The sequence below is a fragment of the Myotis nattereri genome, assembly GCF_964212035.1.
Source record: "Myotis nattereri genome assembly, chromosome: 6".
In the NCBI taxonomy this organism is placed as follows: domain Eukaryota; kingdom Metazoa; phylum Chordata; class Mammalia; order Chiroptera; family Vespertilionidae; genus Myotis; species Myotis nattereri.
The window spans coordinates 82,197,948-82,212,875 of NC_138081.1; positions in this window are offsets into that span (position 1 = coordinate 82,197,948).

The window sequence follows — 14,928 nt, forward strand, 5'->3', positions numbered from 1 at the left end:
TCAGGAGAGACCATTACCATTTCCTCAAGCAAATTAATAAAATACAATGATTTACATGCTAATAAAGATATATACAAAGGTTAAGAATTCTGGTTCAGGAGCAGGGGAAGGTGAAATAGGAAAATTAATTCAAACTGGATGTTTTATCTGAAATCAAAAAGTTAACTAAGAATAGAAAATGCAAACAAGTAGCATAAAACTTAGAGAGATGAAATACCATGTGCAAAGATATTAAGATAAACATATAAGAAAAAGAATGTTCTGAAAATGAGGGCCTATGTGTTATTAATTTGTTTGCAAAAATCACTAAATTTTAAGGCACTATGGACAATTATTTACTTAATACTCTGGTAAATATCAAAGTGTTTATTAGTTGGTACACAATTAATATTTAGTATGTAAATGACAGTACATTGTTATAAGTTTCCTCTCTCGAGCCGCAACCAGCATGGCTAGAGAGCGGATGAGTCCTGAGTAGGGGCGGCTGGGGCTTGAGAAAAGGAATAAAAGAGACAGACACAAAGACTTTAAGTAAAGTTGGGACCAGGTGGGACGCTGCGCTCAGATGGAGAGACAGTGACCCAGAGCTAGTGCAGAGCGTTTATTATATACAGTGTGATACCAGGAAGTTTTACTAGAGTTGAAGACAAAGGAAATTATGTGAAATCATGGTTAATGATCAAGCTGCAATTCTTCATTCTTGTGGCTTCTTTGTGATTGTCACTCCTGGCTGAGCCTGGATAATTGCTGAAATCAGATAATGAAACCCACCCCCTGTGGCCTGAGCTAAAGGTCAGGTTGAGAACATACTTGCCTCTGGCAAGGTATGTTTCCCGGATGTGGCTCTGCCGATGCCACTGGACTCAGCCAACAATCAGCTCATGTGCCTTCCCAGGCACTCTCTACACATTGTAAACTGTGAAGTGCTATAAATACAATTGCTATAATGCATTCAGAAAAGAAAGGAGGGTGACTCTGATGGCCAAGGGTAGATAAGAGATGGGAAGCAGTTGCTTACTGGTGTATATGGAGAGCTATACTGAAGATGAACTAAAGGAAAATTTCTTTCCAGTGACACTTAAAAGTACATAGGAAGTAGATAGTGCCCACTGATTCAGTCTCCTAAGATATCTAATGAAAAAGTTTATTGAAGTTGATTGACTTTTAGATCATCTACACTAAAGCTTTCCCCACTCTTTCAGATTCTCAACACTAGATAGATCTACTGAACCTTCCTTCCTCTTGAAAAGAACTGTCATGCCTGGTCGGTGTGGCTCAGTTGGTTGTGTCATCCCATGCACCAAAAGTTGTTGGTGTAAGGGCACATGCCTGGGTTTCAGGCCTGACCCCAGTATGAGGCATGCAGGAGTCTGGTGATCAATGTTTCTCTCCCTTCCTCTCTATCTAAAAATCAATTTAAAAATCATAAAAAAAATTAGGACGGAACCGACTGACCGGTGCTAACGCACTGATCCGCCACCAGCCACACCCACAAACGTCTATCCCGAGGGGATCCGAGGCTGGCAGATGCTAATGCACAGATCTGCCACCAGCCATGCCCACAAACGGCGCTCCCGCGGGGATCCCCGGCTGACAGGTGCTAATGCACTGATCCGCCACCAGTCACACCCGCAAACGTCCATCCTGAGGGGATCCGAGGCTGGTGGGTGCTCATGCACTGATCTGCAACAGGCCACGCCCACAAACGGCCCTCCAGTGGGGATCCCCGACTGACAGGTGTTAATGCACCGATCTGCCAAAACGCACACCCCGGCAGCCTTTGCCCTGCCCGAACTATGCAGCCAGGAGAGGGGAATGGGGCCTCTGGGAGCAGGGTGGAAACTTCCCAGGGTTTGCGTCAGGCAGCCCATAGCAGAGTGTGAACTATCCCCGCCAGTAGCTGCTTGCTCATTCACTTACTGGCTCATTCATTCACTCATTCACTCACTCATTATTCACTCACTCAGCAAACCCTCTCAGGTCCCTGGCACCAGGCCAGGCACTGAAGTTGAAGCAGGATAAGACAGAGCTATGTCCTCAAGATGTTAGTAATTCAGTAGGGCGAAGCAGGCACGTGAACGAGACAGTTGTATGCACAGATGTAGTGTACTGGGTTCTGTGAGGGCTGTAACTAATGCCGACTTTGTTCTCTTGATAAAACGAAGCCTCGGGAGCCATGCCACCCCAAGCCTGTAGGCCTGTGCCTAGGTCAGGAGTGGCCGGGGTTCCGGAACATGACAGAGGGTGCAGGTCCGGCTGAGAGGTCTGGCCCCACTCCTCACCCTCACCCCCGAGTGCACAAATTTTTGTGCACCGGGCTACTAGTTAGGAATAATAGTGAGGACTGACACTTTGTGATTTTCACTCATTGATTTTGGAAACTGTAAGTCAGGTCTATAGAAGAAATAGCACCATGGATTAGTCTTTGATAACTAGCATGTACCAAATCTGGAGGTCATTGCCCCAGCCACACAAGTATGGTAAATGATTCGGCAAAAATCATTCCAGCTACTTCAGAATGATGGGACATGGTCAGACCAGTGAATTCCACAGCATGAGCCTATATCTGCTCTGTACTTTGTTTTTCTTTTTCTAAATGTATTTTTAGTAATTTCAGAGATGAAGACAGACAGAGATAGAGAGAGAGAGAGAGACATCAATGATGAGAGGGAATCATTGATCGGCTGCCATACGAGGAACCAAGCCCACAACTGTGACTGGGAATCGAACTGTGACCTCTGGGTTCATAGGTCGATGCTCAACAACTTATCCATGCTGGCCAGACTCAACTGTGTTCTTTCAGGAAGTGCCAATATATCATGCAGAAGCATCTCTAAATCAAACTCAATTATTTTTTCTTAGACAACTGGTCATATAGAATTGCCCATGAAGCCAGAAATAAGGCATGGGATAGAAAAAGCTGAAGGCATATGGGTCATGGGAATCTGAGCCATTTTGTTGGGCAGCTTACTTGTGTTTACAGGGCCTGTTCAAAATCATCATTTTATATTCTACTTCAATTTAGTGATGGGCTTGGTGGTCAGATTATGCCCTTTCATGATGGGCTACTCAGGTTGCATGGTAACTTGTTAGATCATGGCCAGGCATGTAAGAACCAGTAACAAGGGAGAAATTGTTCCTCAAAAGGAAAGCCATTATGTGAAGAGGATTCTAGAGCTTGAATCTAAAATCCTAATAGTCTGGACTGCAATTCAAACATAGGGGCCCCCCGAAGGCTCCATATAGCATCCTTGTCTTACATGGATACTTCAAGCACCATTGCTCTGTTGGGTCATATGGTTCAAGTGACAGAGCAGATTTCATGGCAGCCAGACTAGTGGCAGAGAGTTCTGTTGTGCTGGGTCTCACTAAAATGAGGAGCTTTGGAAGAACCAAGATGGCGGCATAGTTAACACCTGAACTTACTGCCTTGCACAATCACATCAAAACTACAACTAAAAGACAAAATGGATATCACCCAGAACCTTGGGAAGGCTGGCTGAGTGGAAGTTCTACAACTAGAGGGAAAGAGAAAAGCGCATTGAGACCAGTAGGAGGTGCAGAGGTGCGGAAGAGTGGAGGTACGGAGGCGTGCAAAACAGGCTGGCAACTTGGTACACTGTGGTCTTTTTCAATCGGGAAGGAGATACAAGCTCCCAACTGCTCTGAACTCCAGTTCCGGGTGAGATTCTGGGGACCCATACTCATACGGGGAGAAACTGGACTGTCTTGCATCAGGCTGGAAAACGAGGGCAGTTTTCTCTCAGAGGTGCTGGCAGCCATCATTGTTCCTGCATGGGCCTCGGGACACAGAGACCCAGGGACCTATCTGGCCAGGGCTGATGGGCAACCATTGCTGTTTACACCGCCCAGTGATTCCCTACGCCCTTCCCCACCCAATTTACAATCCCACCCAAACTGTGCACAGAGGCTTTTGCATATGAATGGACTGGCCTTTTGCAGTCTAAAACCTAACAAACTGTAGCTGTGTCAGAGAACCCCAGAGTTTCCAAAAGAAGGCCTAAGGCTCATCAGCAGCCTGCATTGCTTCACAGCTGCGCCTCATCTGGGCACCTCCAAACCCCAAACAAAGAGAAGGAATCTGAAGATCTCTCTATGGCACCTACTGGATGGCCTCAGGCAATGGCTGACTTTGCACCTCCTTGGAGATCCAAGAGCCAGTGTACCCAGTGGTCAGAGTGAGACCACACCAGGTTACAACTCTTCAGATCCATTAATGACACACTCAGGGGCCAGACTCAGTGAGCACCAAAGCCCCAGTGAAGGAAGTCCTGCCCCATAAGGGTGTTTCCAGCACAGCAGTTCTCCCATTGTAGACACAGCTGGTCCTCACAGCCAATTGGGCTGGAAGCCAATTCCTCCCAGTGATACCAACAGCAATCAAGGCATAACTACAACAATACTGTGCACACAGCCCACAAAGGGGTGCACCAAGAGTGTCCACCTCAGGTAATTAGGGAGGCTGAGCCACTGGGCCCTATTGTTGAGGGATGTTTAATGAACCGAAGACGCAGAGATAAGACGAGCACACAGGCGATTGATGCTGGACAGAGGGCTACAGCTCGCTCAGGCATGTAGCAACTCTGTACCCTCAACCGTTGCTTTTATGGAGGTTTGGCAAGAGGTTAGTGCATCAGCAGTTAATCAACAAAATTTTGTTTTGTTCTACATTACAATAGCGCATTGACGACAACTTGCAGCTGTGCATTCCCTTTCTGCTCTACTCACGACTTTTTAATCTTATCCTTTCTCAGGGATGCAAATGTTCCAGGAACTCAAGATTGTGTGCAATCTAGACCCAGTGTGACTCGCTTGCAAGTCGCGTGGTGAACATTCACTTCTGGGCAGGACTTCAGATCCTTGTTTACAAATATACAGCTACACCCTATAGGACACCTAGCACAGAAAGCCACTCTATCAACACAGGGAAGCAGCCAAAATGTGGAGACAAAGAAACAGGTCACAAATGAAAGAAATGGATTAAAGCAAACTACTGGACATAGAGTTCAAAACCACGGTGATAAGGTTACTCAAGAATATTCTAGAAACCTGCGGGAAATTTATTGAGACCCTCAAGGATATGAAAAAGGATCAACTAGAGATTAAACATACACTGACTGAAATAAAGAATAATATACAGAGATCCAACAGCAGACTAGAGGATTGCAAGAATCAAGTCAAAGATTTGAAATACGAAGAAGCAAAAAAAACCTAATCAGAAAAGCAAAAAGAAAAAAGAATCCAAAAATATGAAGATAGTGTAAGGAGCCTCAGGGAAAATTTCAAGTGTACCAACATCCGAATTAAGGGGGTGTCAGAAGAAGAGAGAGAGCAAGATATTGAAAACCTATTTGAAGAAATAATGACAGAAAACTTTCCCTACCTGCTGCAAGAAATAGACTTACAAGTCCAGGAAGCGCAGAGAACTCCAAACAAAAGGAATCCAAAGAGGACCAAACCAAGACACATCATAATTAAAATGCCAAGAGCAAAAGACAAAGAGAGAATCTTAAAAGCAGCAAGAGAAAAACAGTTAGTTACCTACGAGGGAGTACCCTTATGTCTGTCAGCTGATTTCTCAACAGAAACTATGCAGGCCCGAAGGGAGTGACAAGAAATATTCAAAGTGATGAATAGCAAGAACCTACAACCAAGATTACTCTACCCAGAAAAGCTATCATTTAGAATTGAAGGTCAGATAAAGAGCTTCACAGATAAGAAAAAGCTAAAGGAGTTCATCACCACCAAACCAGCATTACTTGAAATGCTGAAGGGTATTCTTTAGGAAGAGAAAGAAGAAGAAAAAGGTAAAGATAAAAATTATGAACAACAAAGTGACAACAAATACATATCTATCAACAAGTGAATCTAAAAATCAAGTGAATAAAAAATCTGATGAGCAGAATAAACTGGTGAATATAATAGAATCAGGGACATAGAAAGGGAGTGGACTGACAATTCTCAGGGGGAAGGGGATGTGGGGGGTGCAGGAAGAGACTGGACAAAAATTGAACACCTGTGGATGAGGACAATAGAGGGGAGGTAAGGGCATGGGGTGGGTGGGAACCGGTTGGAGGGGAGCTACTGGGGGGAAAAGAGGAACAACTGTAATAATCTGAACAATAAAGACTTATTTAAAAAAATAAAATGAGCAGCTTTTCAGGCCACTAAATATGGGTCCGCTCAAATGAGGCACACATGGCCTTCGGACTTCAGAGGCCACCAAAGCCATGGGCTTATTTATCAGCAGTAGTTGCAAAACCCAAGATGAAATGCAGGTACATAGAAGACTAGAGGTGGAGGTGTAATTTTAGAAAACAGTCTGGATACTGTGAGGTCAAAGATGGCTGTATACATACAGTACTCTATTGTGTACTTGTTTCTCATAAAAGTACAGGGTAGCAATTCTGAAACTATTATATTGCACGTATCCCAGGTTGAACAAAAAAATAATATCTGTAGATAATAAGATCCTGTATTATCACCACCAGCGAAAAAGATACAAATATACTAGTAAGAGTGGGGTCAGGGCAAGTGTAGCATGAGCCATTGGTACTGGCTTAGAGTCAGACATGTTTAACACATATACAGACTGATATATACAGAAATAAATATAGACATGTGTGTATATATGGGTTAGCATACAGACATGTGCAAAATAAAAGGCACATCACAAAATGGTAAAAATAATGGCAATCATAAATCAAGAACATCACTTTTATGTGAGTGTGAAAGAGAGAGAATCTTAATAATCAACTGAAAAACAAAAAAGGACCAAATTTTGGAAAGAGGCACAGGATGTGAAAAAAGTTTGGCAAAAAGATATCCAAGCCCTAACCAGTTTGGCCCAGTTCATAGAGAGTTGGCCTGCGGACTGAAGGGTCCCAGGTTCGATTCTGGTCAAGGGCATGTATCTTGGTTGCGGGCACATCCCCAGTAGGGGGTGTGCAGGAGGCAGCTAATTGATGTTTCTAACTCTCTGTCCCTCTCCCTCCCTCACTGTAAAAAATCAATAAAACATAAAAAAAGATATCCAAATGTCACTTAAACTTGAAAAAAGGCTATACTTTCTTTATTAGGAAGTAAATTAATATCAGGTTTTGTCTCATCCCTTGCTAAGCAGAACGCCCTTGGTTATGATTGACTTAGACCAGCCAGCCCTCTCATATACTTGTCCTCCCTTAAAACAGTGGGTGCAGAAACGCATCTGACAAAACCCAGCCACTCTGGTAATCCAAAGACTCAGTAGGCGAGGGTAGAGGGCAGCATCCTCAAAGTGATGGAGGCCGCCCCTGAGCACCGCTCAGCTGACCCGACTCAGTGAGAGGACAGCTTCCCCTCTAAGATGAGGAAAGATACCAACGCCACCCCCGCCCCCCATTCAACACAGCCTGCAGGTGCCAGGCAGGCAGGAAAGAGCAGAGATCCACGCCCTGGCTGGTGTGGCTCAGCTGGTTGGGTGTCCTCCAGGCACCAAAGGGTTGCTGGTTCAGTTCCCAGTCAGGGCACGTACCTCGGCTGCAGGTTCAATCCCTAGCCCTGGTCGAGGCAAGTGTGGGAGGCAACCAATTGATGTATCTCTCTCACATCCACGTCTCTCTCTCTCTCTCTCTCTCTCTCTCTCTCTCTCTCTCACACACACACACACACACACACACACACACACCTCCCTTCCACTCTCTCTAAAAAAAAAAAAAATCAATGGAAAATATTTTTTCTGGCGAGGACTCAGGAAAATCTAAGCAGCAGGGGCAGTGGGCGACAGCCTTTCGGATGAGAGGAAGGCAGCGACAGAGCCCTCTGACAGCAGCACACCCTGACCCCCGTGCGGGGCGGGCGCGGGGCAGCGGGATGGCTCTGTGCTGGGGACGCAGATGGTGCAGACACCTGGCCAGGCAGGTGGTGGCTTCTCACGTTGGACCCAGCAATTGTGCTCCTTGGTATTTACCCGAAGGAGCTGAAAAGTCATGTCCACAAACAGCCTGCACATGGATGCTTACAGCAGCTTTCTCATCACCGCCAAGGCCTGGAGCCACCGCGATGGCCTTCTGGAGGCGATGGCTAAAAAAGCAGGCCCGTGGGTCATGGAATAGCGCTCAGAACATTAGGAGACAGGAGCGGCCGCGCCGAACAGGCACGGAGGGACGGTCAAGGCCAGAAGCCGGACTGAGGAGGCTACACTGTGTGGTTCCAACTCTGTGACTGGAAAAGGCCGAGCTGTGGGGACAGCGGGACCCCTGGTGCCAGGATGGGGGGCGGGGGGGGGGGGGGGCGGGACAGGTGCAGCAGGAGAGCCAGGGGGCGGGAAACTGCTCCGAATGAGACTGGGATGGTGCACACGGGTCACTTCACATTTGTCCAAACCACAGAAGGACAACACTGAGAGTGGCCCCACTCAGCGGTGGCCTCCGTTGAAAGTAATGTGTCTGCATGGGCTCCTCCGCGGTAGCCAGGCAGCCGGAGGGGCTCGGAGCTGGGCTGAGCCCAGAACTGCTCCGGAGGGCCGGCTGCTCACTGCCCCTTAAACGCACGCGAGGTTCAGGGCCAGGATCGGTTTATGACTCGTGTCCTAGATGTGCGATTGATGGTTACGGATTTCATGCGTCCGGACGGGCTGTTAAAAAGCCCAACTTAATCCCCTATGGATCCCAGCTGCCTCCCCCCGCTCCTGCGGCGGCCACACCCCTGATCGCCCCTGACTCAGGCTCACGTCTCTGCTGCCTGGAAAAATACTAGCAATGGCGAGGCACCCGGGCTCGGATCTCCGCCCGCCCCTGCCCCGCAGTGAGTGGTCCTGAGGTCACAGGTGCCCCCCCCCCCCCGGGGGGGAATGGCAGTGACGCCACGGGCCCGCGCTCCGCTGGCCCCGCACCGCCCGCCAGCCTCGTGCACCGCCTGCCGGGGCCTCTCCAGGGGCCCCGCGACCGGCTCGCCCAGCCTTTCGTCCCAGCCCAGACCCACCCGAGCCCATCTCCTAGGCCCCCGTCACCCCCGCCCCCACCCCGGCCCCCGGGCCCGGGCTCCCTCGGGGCTGACTTCCCCCCAAGCCGGCCCAGGGGCGCCGAGGCGGCGGGACTTGGGGACTAGCCGCAGGCGGGCGACAGATGGGGGGGCAGCCCTGACCTTCCCCGCGGATCCATGGGGCGTGACCGGGGCTGAGCGGAGCCGGGGCGGTGCTGAGGCCCCGGGCCCCGCTATAAGGGCCGCGCGGGCTGGGCCGGGCAGCCGCTCTCAGCTCGCCGGCTGCGCCCACCATGGCCCCCCGGACCCTGCTGCTGCTGCTGCCGCTGCTGCCGCTGCTCTGGGGCGCCGCCGCGCTCCCGGCGCCCCCCAGGTGAGCCGCGCACTCCCCCGCCCCGCGCCCCGCTGTGTGCCCCTCCGCGCCCCGTCCGCCCTGCCAGCCGCCCTCATCCTCCCTCGCCCCGCGCCCTCCCCAGGGCCCCCCGGCACTCGGAGGGGTTGTTCACCAGCGAGCTCAGCCGCCTGCGGGAGGCCGCCCAGCTGCAGCAGCTGCTCCTGGACCTGCTTGGGAAGCCCAGGTGAGGCTGGGCTGCACCTGGGAGCGGGGACCCCTGAGGGGGCAGGCCCGCTGGGGACGCGCCTCGCCTCCGCAGTCTCACCCCAACCCCAGGACTAATTCTGATTTGGGCTTGGGGGCAACGAGCAGGGCACCGAGAACAGCAGGTCCTGAACCAAGTCTGCCCAGGGACTCTTCTGCCTGCTGTGGTCCAGCACCCCCCGCCCTGCACACCTGGTAAGCATCCCGCCTGGACTCCGCCTGGAAGCCCCTCCTGGCGGGTCCCCTGGTCCGCTGGGGCCCCCAGGGTCAGGGCGAGCCCGCCGAAATTTTAAAACCAGTTTAAATTTAATTGATATCTCTTGATAATTATAAGAAGTATATAATTTTTAAATTATATATATATGATGGTCTTTCAAGTTGGATTTCAAAACTATAACCAAGGAATGACTTTGAGAAATTTCACGGGCCCTGAAATGTTTTCAAAAGTTTATTCTCTCTTTTTAAAGGATTTTTTAATTTAGCCAAATTTAATATACTTGAAATCACATGGAAAGCTTTATCAAATAAAAAATTAACAAATATATTTCAAGTTTTTGCCTCTGAGAAAGGGCAAAACAAGTTATTTTGTTTAATATTTCTTAAAATACAGCAGTGGAATTTTAAGATGTAATTTGAAATAACAAAAGCTCCTTGCTGCTGCATTTTAAATTAGGCTGGAGGTGGGAAAGCATTTGCCCCTCGTGAATCAGAAGTTTACTAAATACTAAATTTACTTGCTTTGCTTTGCCTTTTTAAAAAAAATACTTACTTAAATTACTATCCTTGTAAGCAATTGAATCCTAGTAAAGTAAATTCTTCTAAAAAGGTTACTGAAGGCTTCCTATGATTCCTCTGTATATGTAAATAAGCCAAAGGGGATACTCTTTAAAAATATAATTGCTAACATTTACAGATTGTTGTTAAAATACTAAATCTGACAATAATTAGTCACCATAAATAAAAAATCACTTGAAATATATGGCTTTGCGGCAGTATTTGTTAAAATCTCAAAAGGCAACCATGTTTCTTACATTTGTTGCTTGTGTGAGAAAGAAAAGTGTCTGGAAGGAAATAAAAAAGAGGTTTCCTTCAGATGTCTAACTATAATTAAAAATCGATATATTGATTCTCATAAGCTAAAGTAAATAATTTGTCTTTTGCCTCCTTAAACAAAGTTTATGTAAATTTACCCAAAAACTAACACCAGAAATTTAATTAATGTCATTCACTGTCCATAACTTAGGACAAGTAAAGTTAAAAAAATAAATGTGTTACAGTAATAAGTTTAGTGAGTATAAGATAGTATAATCAAATTTCATTTCTTTATTAGAGTGAATTTTAAACTTTACTTAGAAATGAAACTTAATTTGTGTGTGTGTGCGTGTGAGACCCTGATAAGTAACGCCCTGCATGTTAACTCCTGACAAATAACTTGTAACTCCTGATCAACAACTCCCTACATGTTAACTCCTGATAAGTAACTTGTAACCCCCTGCGTGTGCATCCTGATAAGCCCAGAAGGCCACCGGAACACACTGATATGAGACACTGAAGAAGCCTGTTATAGTAATAAGTTTAGTTAGCATAAAGTACACTCAATTTTGTATTAGCATAAGTTAGCATAAGTAGACCCCATTTTATTCTTAGACCAAAACTTGTAAACAACTCCAAAAATAAGATGTGTGTGTGTGATTGATAAGCTTTGAACATGTACACAACTTTCCCGCCTGAGTGTATACCTAGATAACAGGGCGGCACCCATGTATGGCACCCGATAGGAGACACTGAACACGCCCAGCTTCAAGGATTTAAGGAGAGCAAATCTGCTGTGGTTCAGACGCTTATCTGCCCTCCACAGATAGGATGCTCTCCTCCCCCCTGGAAACTGCCAAACTGCCATTCCTGCTCTGCCTGAGCCCAGACTACTAGAGGCCTATCTTCAAGTCAAGAAACCGAGCTCCTTGCCGCGGTGTATTTTGAAGACCTCCATGTGTCTCCTCTGTCAGCAAATGTCTCCAGGTGGCCTGCCAAGGACTGAAACCCATCAGCTCTCTGATAAATAAATCTGTGACTTCTTGCATTGTTTATCTCCTGTGTCTTCTCTCTTCTTAGTTTTTGGTTAAGCTCGGACATATTAATTAATATTAAGTACCCTTTGACGTCTGTATTGGTATATCCAAATGAGGCGCTCTAGGTCACCTGTGCATGCTTTCCTATAGATAATTGGAACATATGGTGTAGTCAGCACATGTAATTAAAATTGATTTTTCTAAGGGGGTGAAGTACCAAAAATTCTAAACTAAATTTTCTCGAGCACAGCGAGATTAAAATTTGGCACTGAGAAAGTGGGAACTCCAGCTGAGACTCTGAAGTAAGTGTTTTTGCCTACTTTAAAGCTGAAACTGTCCACCCAAAATTGGAAGTAAACCAGAAAGAACTTGTATCAGTGTTACTCCGGGAAAACTCCTTGCCTACTTTAAAACTTAAGCCGTTCACCTGTAAGGCATCCCAAGGGTGGCCTGACTCCCGACTGGCGAATGCCTGAGGGTCCTAGCAGGTCACCTGACTTTCAGGGTCCAAGTTGGCTGTGCATACATTCCTATAGATAATTGGAACAAAATGTTATTTCAAACTGACTTAAATTGGCAAATTGGGTTAAGTGGATATTCACGGGAACTTAGTTGTCACCTATTAAAAGATAAACTACTACAATGTTTATATAAGACCTCCATTATTATACCAAAAAATACTAGGCAGGAACCAATTCCTGGAGCTTTAACTATTTTTACTAATGGGTCATCTAATGGGAAAGCTGCCTATCCTATCTAATAAAAGAGAAACATGGTAATTAGTGTACGACCGCTACCCTTCCCATTGGCTAATCAGGGCGATATGCAAATTAACTGCCAGCCAAGATGGCAGCCAGCAGCCAGGAAGCTGGAAGCTAACATGAGGCTTGCTTGCTTCAGTGACGGAGGACTCCAACGTTCCCCGCCTGCCTTGCCGACCTCTGAGCTTGCAGTTTGAAACATTGCAACAAATAAAGAAGCTAAACAAAATCCCAGAAACCAGCTTTCAGCCGGGCCAGGATCTCAGAGCTGGAGTTGATACAGTGTTTCGATTATAGAACCTAAACAAACCAGATACCTGCTTTCAGCAGCAGAGGCCTCAGAGCTGGAACCAGAGCTAAAGCTGGCCCAGAATAAAAAAAGAAAAGAAAAAAAGGAGCGGTTGGGAGCTTCAGTCACCCACCAGCCTGAAAACAGCCCTCAGCTCCTCACCCAGACTGGCCAGGCACCCCAGTGGGGACCCCCACACTGATCCAGGACACACTTCAGGGCAAACCAGCCAGCCCCCACCCATGCACCAGGCCTCTATCCTATATAGTAAAAGGGTAATATGCCTCCCAGCACCGGGATCAGTGGAGCCGAGAGGCCTCCCGGCACCGGGATCAGCATGACAGGGGGCAGCGCCCAAACCCCCTGATCGCCCTGCGGCTCTGTGTGTGACAGGGGGTGGGGCCACAACCTCCCTATCCACCCTGCTCTGTTCATGACAGGGGAAGGTGCCCCAACCCCCTGATCAGCCCTGCTCTGTGTGTGACAGGGGGTGGTGCCCCAACCCACCCCACCCCCCACGGGCCCTGCTCTGTGTGTGACGGGGTAGAGCCATAACCCTCCCCATCGGCCCTGCCCTGAGTGTGACAGTGGCGGCGCCCCAACCCCCTGATCGGCCCTGCTCTGTGTGTGACAGGGTGCGGCGCCCCCCCCCCCCCACGGGCCCTGCTCTGTGTGTGACAGGGTAGAGCCATAACCTCCCCATCGGCCCTGCCCTGAGTGTGAGAGTGGTGGCACCCCAACCCCCTGATCAGCCCTGCTCTGTGGGTGATAGAGGGTGGCTCCCCAACACCCCCTCCATGGGCCCTGCTATGTGTGTGATGGAGTAGAGTCATAACCTCCCCCTCTGCCCTACCCTGAGTTGACAGTGGCGGTGCCCCAACCCCTTGATCCTCCCTGCTCTGTGCACGACACGGGGGAGCTCCTCAACCCTCTGATCAGCCCTGCTCTGTGCGTGACAGCGGGGAGCTCCCCAACCCCCTGATTGGCCCTGCTCTGTGCCTGACAGGGTACGGAGCCTCAACCCCCCTGATTGGCCCTGCTCTGTGTGTGACAGGGGGTGGCGCCGCAACCTCCCCGTCGACCCTGCCTTGATTGTGACGGGGGCGGCGCCCCAACTCCCCAATCGGCCCTGCTCTGAGCCTGACCAGGGGCTGCACCTAGGGATTGGGCCTGCCCTCTGCCACCCGGGAGCAGGCCTAAGCCAGCAGGTTGTTATCTCCCGAGGGGTCCCAGACTGCGAGAGGGCACAGGCCAGGCTGAGGGACCCCTCCTCCCCCTGAGTGCACAAATTTTTGTGCACCGGGTCTCTAGTCATACTATAAATTCTGACCAGGTCATACTGACCAATCATACTTCTGTGCAAAGAATTGAATTGGAAGCTATTAAGGCTGCGTTGCAAGATTTCCAACAGCCTATTAATATATTTTCTGATTCCTCTTATGCTTCGGGCCTAGTAAGTAGACTTGAAACTGCTCAGTTGAAATGGCTTAGTGACCAAAATTTATTCTTACTGTTTAAAAAGGTTCAGCAGATTGTGCAGCAAAGAAAATACTTTTTTTAAAAAATATATTTTATTGATTTTTTACAGAGAGGAAGGGAGAGAGAGATAGAGAGTTAGAAACATCGATGAGAGAGAAACATCGATTAGCTGCCTCCTGCACATCTCCCACTGGGAATGTGCCCGCAACCAAGGTACATGCCCTTGACCGGAATCGAACCTGGGACCTTTCAGTCCGTAGGCCGACGCTCTATCCACTGAGCCAAACCGGTTTCAGCAGAAAATACTTTTTTTATATCACTCATATCAGGGCTCACAGTGTATTACCTGGCCCATTAACAAAGGGAAATGCACATATTGACCAATTGGTTGCTTTATTAAAAGAGGCCTCAAAATCTCATCAGCTTTTACATCAGCCTGCTAAAATGTTGTCCAAACAATTCTCAATCTCATGACAGAAAGCAAAACAGCTTATCAAGGAATGTCCCACTTTCATGTTACAGCTACCTCAAGGGCCTAATACAGGAGTCAACCCTAGAAGTTTGTTAAGGGACCATATCTGGCAAATGGATGTAACACATTATACTCCTTTTGGACGTCTTGGGGCATTACATGTCTCTGTTGTAGATACCTTTTCGAAAGTCCTATGGACCATATAATTCCCAAGGACAGGCCATTATTGAATGACAACATCAACGACTGAAATCTCAACTAGAAAAACAAAAAAGGTG